The sequence below is a fragment of the Chiloscyllium punctatum genome, chromosome 26 (genome assembly GCF_047496795.1).
Source record: "Chiloscyllium punctatum isolate Juve2018m chromosome 26, sChiPun1.3, whole genome shotgun sequence".
Lineage (NCBI taxonomy): Eukaryota > Metazoa > Chordata > Chondrichthyes > Orectolobiformes > Hemiscylliidae > Chiloscyllium > Chiloscyllium punctatum.
This window is the reverse complement of record NC_092764.1, coordinates 39118974-39133067: the sequence shown is the minus strand read 5'-3', so window position 1 is coordinate 39133067 and position 14094 is coordinate 39118974. Positions and strand designations below refer to the sequence as shown.

The 14094-nt window shown below is 38.6% G+C and overlaps 1 long non-coding RNA gene across 1 annotated transcript; it reads right to left on the bottom strand.

Moving 5' to 3' along the window:
• Positions 1–11739: 11739 nt before the first annotated feature.
• LOC140496163 (uncharacterized) lies at positions 11740–12257 on the bottom strand. The gene is made up of 3 exons (XR_011964190.1): positions 12155–12257; positions 11968–12077; positions 11740–11852 (listed from the first exon to the last, which is right to left on the bottom strand). It is a non-coding gene; the product is annotated as an uncharacterized lncRNA (long non-coding RNA).
• Between the last annotated feature and the right edge of the window lie 1837 nt (positions 12258–14094).

Genomic DNA, 14094 nt, shown 5'->3' with positions numbered 1-14094 from the left:
GATCCTATCCACCAACAACTTCTCATGTCACCTTCTAGCTCTTCTTAGCCCTCTCTTTAGATCTTTTCTGGCTAACTTATAACTCTCAAGCCCCCCAACTGACCTTCCAGCTTCATCCTCACATAAGCCTTCTTCTTCCATTTGAAGCAGATTCAGGCATAATATCATTGTTCTCTGTCCATCATGGTAAGGATTGAGGCAGAGTCAAGCAGGCAGAGCAGACAGCTGCTTCTACATCCCAAAAATGAGAATTCCTTTTTTTATATTCAAGCCACTTGGGAAGAAGTTTGAATGAATGTCCATATTCCTGACAGCACAAAGCTTTGTGCAATAATTTTGGTAGCGTAAGACAATAAAGTTTATGAACTCATTTTTGTTTCTCATTTTATCTTTTAATATTAGGCATATAACAATGAATTGCAGATTTAACATTTTTGTACAAAGCAATGGAAATGCAACAATCCTGCCTCATTGTGTAGAAATTGTGACTCACAGGGTTGGAAAATAGACCAGTCTGAAAATCCATAATGACAAACACATTAGGTCAGAACTTGTTGTAGCAAGTTGGACTCTAACATTAGTCAGCCTTATCCCAGCATCCTTCAACTCAAGACATTCTGGCCTACAAAGATGCTGGAAGTCTAAGCTGATAACATTCTAGTGAGGGAAAGAAGTCATCTGGGTATTGAGTGGGCACAGGATTTCATGTCAACAATGGGGTCTCATCCATCAGCTGGAAAACTGGTGGAAATCCCTGTTGAGGAAGGACTGAGGTGATTTGGTTTCCCTATATTGAAAATATCAAGGGTAATCTGACTCAATAAAAGTACCAAATTATATTTTAAAGTTGATGCCCCAGACTTGTCCATTGCATTCTTGGGTAAGTCTACACCAATGAATGCGGCAGCACAGTAGTTTACAATTAATGGAGTGACTCTGGGACCTTTCAGCATTAAGCAGAGTATTAGAGTAGAGTAACTGGTAGAAGACAGAGGGTGGTGGTGGAGGGTTGTTTTTCAGACTGGAGGCCTGTGACCAGTGGAGTGCTACAAGGATCGGTACTGGGTTCTCTACTTTTTATCATTTAGATAAATGATTTGGATGCGAGCGTAAGAGGTACAGTTAGTAAGTTTGCAGATGACAACAAAATTGGAGGCATAGTGGACAGCAAAGAGGGTTACCTCAGATTACAACAGGATCTGGACCAGATGAATCAATGGGCAGAGAAGTGGCAGATGGAGCTTAATTCCGATAAATGCGAGGTGCTGCATTTTGGGAGAGCAAATCTAAGCAGGATTTAAACATGTAATGGTAAGGTCCTAGGGAGTGTTGCTGAACAAAGAGACCTTGGACTGCAGGTTCATAGCTCCTTGAAAGTGGAGTTGCTGGTAGATAGGATAGTGAAGAAGGCGTTTGGTATGCTTTCCTTTATTAGTCAGAGTATTGAGCACAGGAGTTGGGAGGTCATGTTGCGGCTATACAGGACATTGGTTAGGCCACTGTTGGAATATTGCATGCAATTCTGGTCTCCTTCCTATCGGAAAGATGTTGTGAAACTTGAAAGGGTTCAGAAAAGATTTACAAGGATGTTGCCAGGGTTGGAGGATTTGAGTTATAGGGAGAGGCTGAACAGGCTGGGGCTGTTTTCCCTGAAGTGTCGGAGGCTGAGGGGTGACCTTATAGAGGTTTACAAAATTATGAGGGTCATGGATAGGGTAAATAGACAAACTCTTTTCCCTGGGGTCAGGGAGTCCAGGACTAGAGGGCATAGGTTTAGGGTGAGAGGGGAAACATATAAAAGAGACCTACGGGACAAGATTTTCACACAGTGGGTGGTACGTGTATGGAATGAGCTGCCAGAGGAAGTGGTGGAGGCTGGTACAATTGCAATATGTAAAAGACATCTGGATGGGTATATGAATCGGAAGGGTTTGGAGGGATATGGGCCGGGTGCTGGCAGGTGCGTCTAGATTGGGTTGGGATATCTGGTTGTCATGTACGGGTTGGACTGAAGGGTCTGTTTCCATGCTGTACATCTCTATGACTCTATATGGGGATAGCGTAGAAAGGCGAAGAAACAGAATTTCAAGATGAGCTTATTACATGGTAAATAAGATCATTAGACCATAAGACATTTGATCATTCAGCCCATGGAGTCTGCTCCACTATTCAATCATGGCTGATAAGTTTCTCATCCACATTCTCACACCTTCTCCCTGTAACCCTTGATCCCCTTGACAATCAAGCACCTGTGTATCTCAGTCTTAATATACTCAATAACATGGCATTCACAGCCTTCTATGGCAATGAATTCCAAAGATTCGCCACTGTCTGGCTGAAGAAGTTTCTCTTTTTTCTTCATTCTAAAATGTAAACTGGACTTGGAGGGTTAATGGTTTTCTCTTGATCCTTTTTCTTATAGTTCTGTGAGCCATTGACCGGTACGTAATCAGAGGTCTCCAAAGCCCACTCCTGCCACTTGGAGTGCTGACTGATGCTGGTAATGCACATACCAGGGGCCTACAATTGCTAAGGGAACCAGGCCACCAGTGAATGAAACTGGATGGGTTGTGTAGGCAGTGCATCACTGGCTGGATGTTGGGGTCAGACAAAAGTCAGAAGCATGGTGGCACAGTGGTTAGCACTGCTCCCTCACAGGGCTAGAGATCTGTGTGGAATTAAAACCTTCTTCCCATGTCTGTGTGAGTTTCTGCTAGATGCTCTGGTTACCTACCACGATCCAAATGTTAGGTGGATTGGCCATGCTAAATTGCCCTGCAGTGTCCAAAGATGCATAGGTTATGTGGATTAATCGTGGTAAATGCAGGGTTACAGGGGACTGGGTCTGGAAGGGATGCTCTTCGGAGAGTCGATGCAACTCGATAAACTGAATGGCCTCTTTCTGCACTCTATGATTCTCTCTCAGTGTGCCTTACCTTCATGATGTTAGTTTCCTCCATCAGACAACGATGGCATTGAATGAACAACCCCCTGCACAAGACCACAAGAAAACCTGGTCCCAGTTTACATTTTGAGCTCTCAGCATAGTGATGTCCTCAACTGGTTAAATACCAGTTTACGGTTTTTAAATGTCCACAAGCCTTACAACATTGAACTTCATCAAGTGCTGGTGAAAAGGTAACAGTATCTGCATTCTGCATCTTCCCATTGAATTAAATCCTCAGCCCAGTTTCCAATCCCACCACGACGGGGTCATTACATTGCACCATGTCTTTCCTTACTGAGGTTGAAGGATTGGGGAAAAAAACTTAAAGCAAGGTATTTTGTAAAAGTTGTTGTATTCCATATCAATTCATGGACTGAAAGAAAGAAAGATTTGAATAAGGGAAAGAGAAAGAAATAGAAAGGCATAGTAAGAAAATGTTACAAGACTTTAACAATTTACATCTTTAACACTTACAATAATGATTGTCTGAAGAAATGAAACACCATGGTTTAAAATTGTTCCCTTTCTAGGCCAAAGAAGTTAATTGGCAGTCATTGGTACTTACCACCTGTTAATGGTAAGACTTAACTTTCTGCAGGGATAATTAATAGCAGAATCAGCAGGTCTTAAAAAACCAGGGAGTCTAGAGTTAAAATGCCATTTCCATGAAGCTAACACTGGATCAGTGATCTCAGATATAAATTTATGGACATTCAAACAAGTTACCCATAAATATACAGACCCTCATTAACCTTGGTATTATTTCGATAGTAATTTCTAACCCTACCACAAGCATCCTTTGTGGTAAGTCTATTGATGTTCCATCTTGCAATTTAGCAGTTATTTTTTTTTTAGTGCCCTTCACATTGCTGTTTATTTTTATTTATTTATTTTCTCTTTTTCCGCCTAACTGCGGTAGTGCTTATTTTTTCCTCAGCACCCATGGTGTGTGTGTGTGCAGGTGTGAGACACAGTGAAAGACACAAAAGTGTACGAATCTTTATTCAATTTCCACCACCAGGAAGATAGGAAAACACCCGAGTGGCCAGTGACAAGCAGTGCCCTTCACATCAAAGGGCAATGCTGTGTGATCAAAACAGTGAAGGGGAGGGCAGGGAATAAATCAAAATGGAGTTGGAAGGGGAAATTTTAGCAGTTATAAGTTGCACACTCAGTCTCAGGCTTGATTGTAGATCCAGGCTGATTAATTTCCTTTAAATTTCTTTTAAGTAAGGTCATACCTACTTATTCTTGTGTGCAAGTACTTTATAGGTGTCTCCGTTGCCCAAAATTTATCTTTTGAGCTAATTCAGCAAAAAAAAAGTAAACTGCTTGTTGTTTGTGAGTATTTCCTATGTGTAAATGGTCAGTCCAGGTCAATGTAACAGTCCATTGCTTTTGAAGCATCCTTGAAGAGATCAAATATTTCTGCCAATTCATGGGAATTGGCTTTTGCCAAACCAAACTGGAGATGCTTTATTTGGGATGAAGTAAATACATAGGAGAGACAGCACAAACCTCCAAGCAGTTTACCTGCCTTGTCTTTACACATGATACAGTCGGCAGATTAGACTTATCAGCCATCTCAGAACTCATCCAATAAGGGTGGAAGGATGCCATCTTTGATCATGAGGCACTGCCTAAGAAGTAACAATTGTTTTTGAAAACTAATTCCTTATATATGATGTACTTTGAAACATTTCTCAGCAATGCTTTAGTGTAATTAAGACCTAAAAAAAAAGGAAACTGTTCCATCCACTAAGTGAATTGAATGGCTAGATTTTCAATTAGTTGCTCTCAGTAGCTGAGCATAAAATGTGAATATGACTAACGGGTAATGATCTATTGCACTGTCACTCTAATGTTTCAGAGCATGCCTCCCCCTCCCCTTTTGACACAAGCTTCATGTAAATTAAATAGGAATTCCATTTCAATTCGGGCATTTTGTATTGCCTCACTTCCTGTGGAAGTATCTTAATGACCTCACCTCAAATACAGATTTTCTGGGACATGTTTTGAAAAGTGAACTAGAAAACCTTAACATCTCTTCATGAGACTGCTGTAAGGTCTGAGCCATTTCCTGTTCAACATTGAGCAAATTCTCAGTGACAGGTGTTTCCAAAGCTGGAAGCCTGCCCCATTTGGATGATTAGGTTGAGTTTGAAAATGTACATCAAAGTTAATGCACTAAAGTTTGGGCAGGTTTTCCTCGAACCACCCAAGTATACGATTGAATTTGAAAATCTGGTTCATTATGAATAATAAGAGAATATTAAAATTCTGCTGCCCTATATAGTTTCTTCCCATTCACATCTTAGAATCATTAAAATAATGCAGCACATAGACGGCAATTCATTCAATTTGTTCAGTAATGGCACTGAAGTTGATTTATCCCATCGGGCCCATTTTCCTACCCTGTCCTCAAAACCTGCTTATTTTTTCTTATCAAATATTTATTATTTGCTTTTGAAGGGTACTTTTGAATCTGGTTCAGGCAGGCCAATCCAAATCACAACCAACTGTATCAAAGAGGAAGTGTCTCCATTGCCATGTCCAATTGTTGAATCTGCCCCACCTTAAAAGTGAATCCTCTAGTTACTGACCATCCTGACTCTGGAACAGTTTCCTTTCCTTTACGCTTTCAAAACCCTGCTTGGTTTTGAACACCTCTATCAAATCTCTTCTTAGTCTACAGTCCTAGCAATATTCTTTAATTGACCTTGGTGTCTATTTTATCACCATTGAGTTTCTACCACTGTTAGCCACTGACATGCTGCTTTCAACAAGAAAGAAACAATGGATTGTTTAGATGTAAAATGGTAAAAACAATGACTGCAGATGCTGGAAACCAGATTCTGGATTAGTGGTGCTGGAAGAGCACAGCAGTTCAGGCAGCATCTGAGGAGCAGTAAAATCGACATTTCGGGCAAAAGCCCTTCATCAGGAATACAGGAATAGATGTGAGATGCTTAGATGAAAGCCATATATTTAAAGTGTCCAATCTGAAATGTTAGGATTTTTCAGTTTCATGCTTATATCTACGTGATTCCTATTCCTATTCTTTAATGAAAACTGCAACACATGTGAAGGTGGAGAACAATTACCTTGTCTGTTTAGCATGAAGAACTACAAAGTTTACTAAGTTTAGGGGCATTTCTGTAAAGTGGGGTGGAATTTCCGATCATTTTCTCCCCCAAGTTAGAACATTTTACCTGCAGGAAGTTTCATCCAGCAACCTGGTCCAAGTAACAAAGATTGTAATCAATAGGAATTAAATTCAACAGTTAATTGCAACTGGGATTGGGAAGGAAGGCCTTCAGAATAGCAGTCTACGACTTTATTCCTGAAGGCACCTTGTTAGTGATAATTATTATTCAAAATGTGGACTAATGCAGAATATGTATATTGCGAAATGCAGGGCGTTTTTGTATTAAAAAAGAATAAATATGACACTAAATCAAAGCTAAACAAACCTTAAAAAGCCTTTTTTGCATTCTGAACATTGTATTTAAATATCACCTCACTGCCTGAGAAGAAGCATTCGACTCTATTAATGACGACAAAAGCAGAAAGCATTAGGGGATTTTTTTAAACAAAATGAAGTGCAAGCTCCACAAAAGCTTTCAAGAAACACTAATTGGAAATACCTAGCTAATGCCAGCAAGTCAAACAGAGGAAACATTAAGTTATTATTTTTAATAATGTTTACAAGTATATACAGCCTTTTTCCACCTAGTGAAAAATGGTAGCCTTGGTAAAATGTGGCAGCGCAACTTTTCACTGGTGACGCTGCTCATCTTCTCTCTGATAGCAATCATTAGTTTTATTTTTTAACCCAGTCTTCAAATGAAGACAGATGGGCAGCAGAGTTTTAAATGTACAGTGTTTATGTACAGGAAAAATGGCTGCAAGATTACAAAGTAGGATGTTTAAAGACCGTCCCATTGCTATTAAAGATAGTCTTTAAATATAACCAGTACTGCTGCTCAAGGACAAGGCTGTGATAAAGCAACTGAAAGAAATAACAGTAATTTGTAGCCCCAAAACACATGAGAAATTCTGGGTAGTCTAATATAATGGATCGATAAGTTATTAATATGTTTTATTACAATTAAGTTGCCAAATTGATTGAATTCCCATTCAATCCTAATATATTCACATTTTATATTGTGAGAAAGTTTATTTTGTGTCTTCATTTTACAAGGTTACAGCAACTGAAATTTCATCTGAATGCTGTTCACACCTTGTTTAATTGTGATATCCTTAGCCAACAGTTAATTTATAATCTATTCTCTGACCTGTGGACACCTGAGCACCATTCACACTTCACTCTCTCCTGTCAGTCAGTTCTTTTCTTATTATCCTGTTTTAAACTTGTTGTGTAATGTTTTTGCAATCTTCAATCTCATTCCTGTCATTTAACCATCTTTTCTTCCTTTTTGATTTCTATATTTCTATTTTGTATAATCATTTTTGAAAGCACTACACACTGATGTCACTGATGCACACAAATTTGCTGGAAAACCAATAACTAGACTTTGCACTACCATCCCTGCCCCAAATACAATAGTTTTTTTTAAACAGCAACGTTAACCTAGCTCCTTTTAAACTTGACCACATTGACAGCAATGATGTCTGAGATCCAGCTCCATTCACTTAAAAGATCAGAGGCTGTGAAATCTGCAATTGCTTTGAGCCTCATCTATCCATCCCTCTGTTTGTCTAAGAAGGTAATTGCCATTAAATATAAGCTGAGCCCTTAGTTCAACAAGCTTTCAGAGACCTTAGCTATCTTAATTGATTTTCACAGAGCATTTGACCGACTTCAATGTATATTCCATGTGTTTGAATTAATCAAATCTTCATATATCTATAATATAGGCTCCGATGGAATCAAAAGTGCCATTTTAAACATACCTTTGCAGAAAAAAGAATGATCCTTTGAAAATTAAAACTGTTCATATCCTAATAATATGATATTTAGGACTCTTGCTAGCCAACTCATAATTATATATTTAAGATTGAGGGCCAAGCTCCTAAATTCATTCTTTATACATCCTGTCAATTTTTTTTGAAATTCTAGACCATTTATGATGCTTGTCAACAAAGATACTCATTCCCACTAAGATTTCAAATGTGACAAAGCTGGTGCAGATGTTAAGTCTTCTCATAGATTCTCACAAGGAGATCTATTTCTTCTGAGCTACCAACCATCATTGTGATGAAGAGATCCATATAATATTTAGAATCCACTCAGGTGGGTGGATCATGAATCCTGTTGCAATTCCTTGTGGCAGCTGCCTGAGTCCCAAAGGTCACAACACCTCTAAAAGGTAATTTGATTCCATTATGAGGAATATGCCGATGTCGAATTACGATGGACAAAATTAAAAATCACACAACACCAGGTGATGAAGGAGCAGTGCTCTGAAAGCACGTACTTCCAAATAAACCTGTTGGACTGTAATCTGTGTTGTGAGATTTTTAACTTTGATTCCATTGACCATGGAACTGGTCAGAGCTGTTATTCACATACTGCAAAGTGGAGTCCACCAATTATACCAAGGTCTGCGGATCCTGGCTTTAACTGGTAAACCTGATTTGAACTTCGTCAGGTACCTCCTTGTCCCATGCATTTGGAGGATCCTGGCAGGATGGAGATGGCTATAGTATTAGCAGGAATGAGGCAGCGAGTTCTTCTGTTCTATTTTCAGTGTGGTATCATCCATTTCCACAAAGTGGCAGGACAGGTAATCCCTATGAGTTCATGCAACAGCAATGGTGGGAGAATTATTATTGGCCTCAGGCTTGGAAGTAGGAAATAAACAATTCAGATTACAAATCATAAGGAGCTTTCATACTCAGTGATACTTGTGCCAGCACTGCAGGTGCCTGCCATATAATTATTGTACAGCCTACTGCAATACATAGATATAACTGCTCCAGTAATCCTGCTGGAAAGTGCTCATATGGGGATGGCAAAGAGCACAGCTCAGATGTGATGGGCCCCATCTCAATGAACAAATATTCTTCTAAGGCTTGAGGTACATTTTTTTTGTCCTTAAAGTAGCTAGTTTTCCAGCAAAATCGTTGAAATATGTAGAAAATTAAACTGGACCATGTTGCATCATTACTTGTTGGTAAAAGGGAGAAATTTATACTGCTGTGCACTTGGGTAATCTTGGGCATCTGAATATAGTAAATATTAAATAATAGTTTAGAACGTATCTCCATCTTGGAACTCACTCAGCTTTCATTCCATTAACTTTGTAGTTTCAGTAGATAAACAGAGATCACTGAGGGGACAGGCTGCCGTGGGAACATTACCGCACTCAGTAAGAATAAGATTAATACATAAGAGATATTCTTTCGACAATGCATTATTTACATATGATTATAATATTAATGAGCCTTGGGGCAGCAGAATTCTTTGAGCTCTTTAGAAATGGTAGAATTAGGAAAATGGCAGAGGGGGGTCATTAGTGATGGGGGCAACTTGCTGTGGCAACTGGAATTATTTGACAAGTTAAAATGTTAAATGTTAAATGTTTTGACAACTTCAAATGGCTGTATTATAATGTAGATGAGGTTTAACTGCAGTGCTTCATCACAGAGCTTTGGCCTGAAAAGCTAAGTTGATCATTGTATTGACCAACACTGTTCAAATATTGAGATGTGTTCCAGTATTTTTGTTGTTTATTAAAGGTCTCTTATACATTCAAAATTCAACATAACGCTACTGAACTCTCTAGTCTACTATTATGAAGTGATTAAAATGTCACAAGATGCTCCAAATTTTTAAAAAATCTTCAATTAGAAAAAATATAAAGACCTCCACTCCTGCTCCTGATCTGCTTTGATTGATAGTGTTTGTCAGTTTTGTCTGTTTGTCAGTTTTAATAAACTTTATTGGTTATATTTCCCAGAGATTGTTTTGATAGCTGGAACTAGTATGAATGCTAGTTTGAGTCTCAAGTGCTTTATAACTACTTATCACTGTAAAAAGCTATGTTCACACTCTGATAGCTTTAAGAGATTACTAAAGTATTGTCTGTCTTTAATGTGGTAAATAAATAAATGTTTGTTTTCATAACTGGCTATGTGAGTGAGTTTAAATTTTTTTTAATGATTTTAGGAAATGTATGTTGCATTATGAAATGTATTTCAATAACAATTCTATTTGATTGTTAGAACGTGCCATTTAATGTTCATGTAAAAGTAGGTACTGGGTCAGTGAGCAAAAGGAATCATGAGGCCAGATGATTATGATGGAGGGACAAAGTTTAGAGGACAGAAGTCCAATGTTGGAAGCTATATTTTTGGTCCCAAGACACAACGCAGGTTTTTTAATCAGGTCACCTCAGCACCAACACCTCTGCAGTACTGTGCTGAGTTTTGTAAAACTTGATCCCTCCACACCGACTCTCTTAGAAAATAACATATGCCAGAAATATGATTCACAGCTGGGCTCACATTTTGGATAAAAATGCGCAACTGGTATTTTCTTGTGTTTACTCAAAACTCTGCCTCATGATCTACCCCAATGACATTTAAGAAAAAAACAGGATGTCATTCTTGAAAACCTATCAATGAAAAGTACTTTCTGCTAGTCAAAGGTAAGTTTGTTTCTGTGCAACCTGGTATTTCATATGCGGATGTCTATTTCAAATCTATACTGTTTGGTCCTGTCCAATTGAGATTATGGATCTGTTTTTTTAAAAATCCCTTTCATTTCCCTTGAAATATATTTTTGAGTGAGCAGGATTTATTTTAATAAGTAGTAAAATAGCTGTGACGCATAAAACTCTTTCATTATTAATGTAACAATCTTAAAAATGTCTTGATAGGAGTACTCCCTTGCATTCATGACCTCAACTTCTCCCTCCCTTTGTCTCTAACTGGCACTAAGCCCTTTATATAAGGCCTTGACAAGAGGTTGTTTTGGGAAAGCTCTAACACCTGTCCACTGATCTGCTGCCAGTCTGCATCTGTGCCCAGCTGACAAGGCTGTCTGCTTTGACTAATGACATGATTGATGGACAAAATAAGGAAGAACACACAAAAACATTTCAGTCCGGTCTGGTGTGTCAGTGAGCCTTCATCAAGTGCTGCTGAAGGTATATTTTGCTGCATGCCTCATTACACAGTAATGGCGTTCCCAGGAAAAGCTGATTCTTTTCACAACACAAGACAGCAGGCAGCTTTATGGAATCTGGACCTATCAGTTTTGTGGAGGACTTGCTGAAGAACACATTTTTTCCCCTCCTCCAAAATGGCACTTGTCATCAAAATAGTAGGAAGCCAATTCAGAAATCAGGATAAGAAATTCAACTAATGGGTCATTTCTTTGACTATTGTCCATTTTACTATCTGTCAGATGTCATCTAACCTGTTGCAATACAAACGTGGGGACATCTGAGAAATTATAGCTGTATTAGAAAGTTGAAGGAAAGCAATAATTTACAGCACTGCAGTTTTCAGCTAAACAAAACTAAAATATAAAAAAAATACATCGACAATTTACAGTTCAAAATGTTTGGGCCGAAGAAACAGGCAGCTGGACAGGGGGAGTGTTACTGCTTTATCTGTAGCCAACAGGCTTCAATGTTGATATGACCTTGAAGCAACTGTTAGTACACACAGCTCACTGTCTAGTTTCTGTTTGCAAATTATTTCTGGATGAACTATAAAGGTGTCGCTTCCTTCCTTTTCAAAGTCTTCAAACCACGATGAGTCCCAGGGAGGCAGGCTGACTGTCGACTTATTTAACAATCTTCTGAATTCCAATAAAGTTTGTGAGTTTTATCAGCGATAGCGGTCAGTTCTCCCACCTTTGAAATTGTGAAGAGATCAAGCTGTAGTCGGTAATGTTGCCATAGTGGCTAACATCATGTAGAATTTCTTTCTGTGGGAGAGGCAGGCAATGAATAGGTTTCAGAAAGATGAACATGTTTGAACTTAAAATTCTTAAAAATAAATCACCTAAAATGATGTCTCATTTCTGAAATAGCCACACTTACAGCACACAACCTCCTTTCATTCTGTTCGGGCAGCTGTGTGACAAATATGTCAAATTAATACATCACAAGGTATGAATGCGTAGTTAGAATTTGACTGAAGTACCTCCAGCCTGCAAAAAAGAACGATTTATCAATGCAAACTTAATAACATCTATTTGAATCTAACTAAAAATCAATATTTCATTACCAAATTGTTAGTGAGAATGAAGAAAAATTGCGGAAGTCGGGCTGTTTTCTGGAACCGAAGCATCAGGAGTTCAATCTGAAGACGGAATGATTCATGACCAAGAGCTGGTGGAAGGGTGAAGGAGGACGAATGCTGAGAACTTCGAGGCTCTCTTCACCGTGACCTTGGCAGAGGGAAAAAAAAATGTAAGAAAATGAAAGCGACTGTCAATTCCCACCAGGGATGAATCACACTATAGATCAAGCAAAACCCGTGGAGGGAGGTGTGTTAGGAAGTGGATGAGGTGGGGAAAAAGAAAGAGGGTGCAGCTTCGGGGTTATTAGGACCACGTATGTTACATTTTCAAATATACATGGAAGAATTCCTGGGCTCCAATCTTTCAGATTACTTAATGAAAATGAGACATAATTGTGTCGTATCTTAAAGCCTTGGTGGTGGTGTTTTATAATTCTGTTCACAATGTCATATTTTGGGTAATTCTAGCCTTTCCAGAAAAAGCACAAAGGATTTAAATAATTCAAGGGTTCGAGCATTTAACAACTGTTAACATGTTTAAATGATTAGTTTTGCATCACTTCACATGTTTATATCTTTAATTATTTATTAATTTATCTTAATTGCAAACAACAATACTTCGGCACATGGAAAGGAAGGTGGTCTTTTGTAAATTTTACCTTCTGCAGGAGCTATCTGTTTCATGCTTTAATAAATCTAAATGGATAAGAACACTACATCCAGACATCACAGCTGGTTGCAGTGCTCAAATACTGTGCCTTTTATAGCCCATATTGAAATGTATAACAAAATGACAGCACATTGTCCCCTGGTTAAATTTCTATACTCATTTCATCCTGATCATTGTTCTGTTAAAAGTTACTTACATTTTATTGCAGTAATCTATTTAGTGACAGTCTAGCTTCTAAATCAGCCTGAGTACACAGGGATCACTGCTTGGATGATTCTGAATATATGAAACTGACCTGAAATTGACAGGTAGGTTGTTGGAAACTGCAAGCTTTAACAGCAATTTATACTGATGCTCACTTAAAACACATCCCAAGCCACAGTGTGTAAATTTGGAAAGTATCCCCAGCATGTTAAATATGCATATACCACCTCTTGAGTGATCAACCATCCTATAATATATTAAATGGTGTTAGCTCTAAATGTAAATAGGCTGAATACCACAAAACGACGATAGGTGACACATTAAAAAACTGTGTGAAGTACTTGGTGAGGCTAAAAAAGACCCACTTGCACTGCTATATCAAAATGCATTGGTGGCTCTGAGCAGGTCGTTTTGGCAGTTATGAAGAAAGGTGCACAGTTACTCGCTCGCAATTTTTAACTCTGTGTTGCTTTTGGGTGAGTGTGTTATGTGGAGAGTGTAAAGATCACCCATTCTCTTCTAGAGACATTCTTTTTCCAACCATTGGAGGAAGGACCCCTAAGCATTTAATTATCACATATGGAGAGAAATTCCTAAGATCATCGGTACTAGAAATCACAATCTGGATACGATACAGTAAGCACTTCAACAACCTTAGAAAATTCACATGAGTGAGTACAGCCCTTCAGATCTCCAGAATATTTGGAAAAGTCCTTTCCCTGTGGTCCCCACAAATATCAACAATTTTTCCTTCCATTAAAAGTCTCCTCCACCCCATGCCCCACTCCAGACCAATCTGAACCACTGAAACTCCAAGGGGACACTGTATAACCTCTCATTCTCAATATTCACTTTTTAACATTGTTTTTTTTAAGCATGTAAACGTCTGTTGAATTACCAACTTTGTTCCTCAACACATTCCACACTTGCTGTCCATGTCACACGTCTGCAAACTGATTCTCTTTCAGTTTTTTTCAATCTCAACAGACTTGCGCCAAGTAAAGGCCCAAACATCTAAACTCTTCTTTGCAGGAGGCATCACCTCATCCCT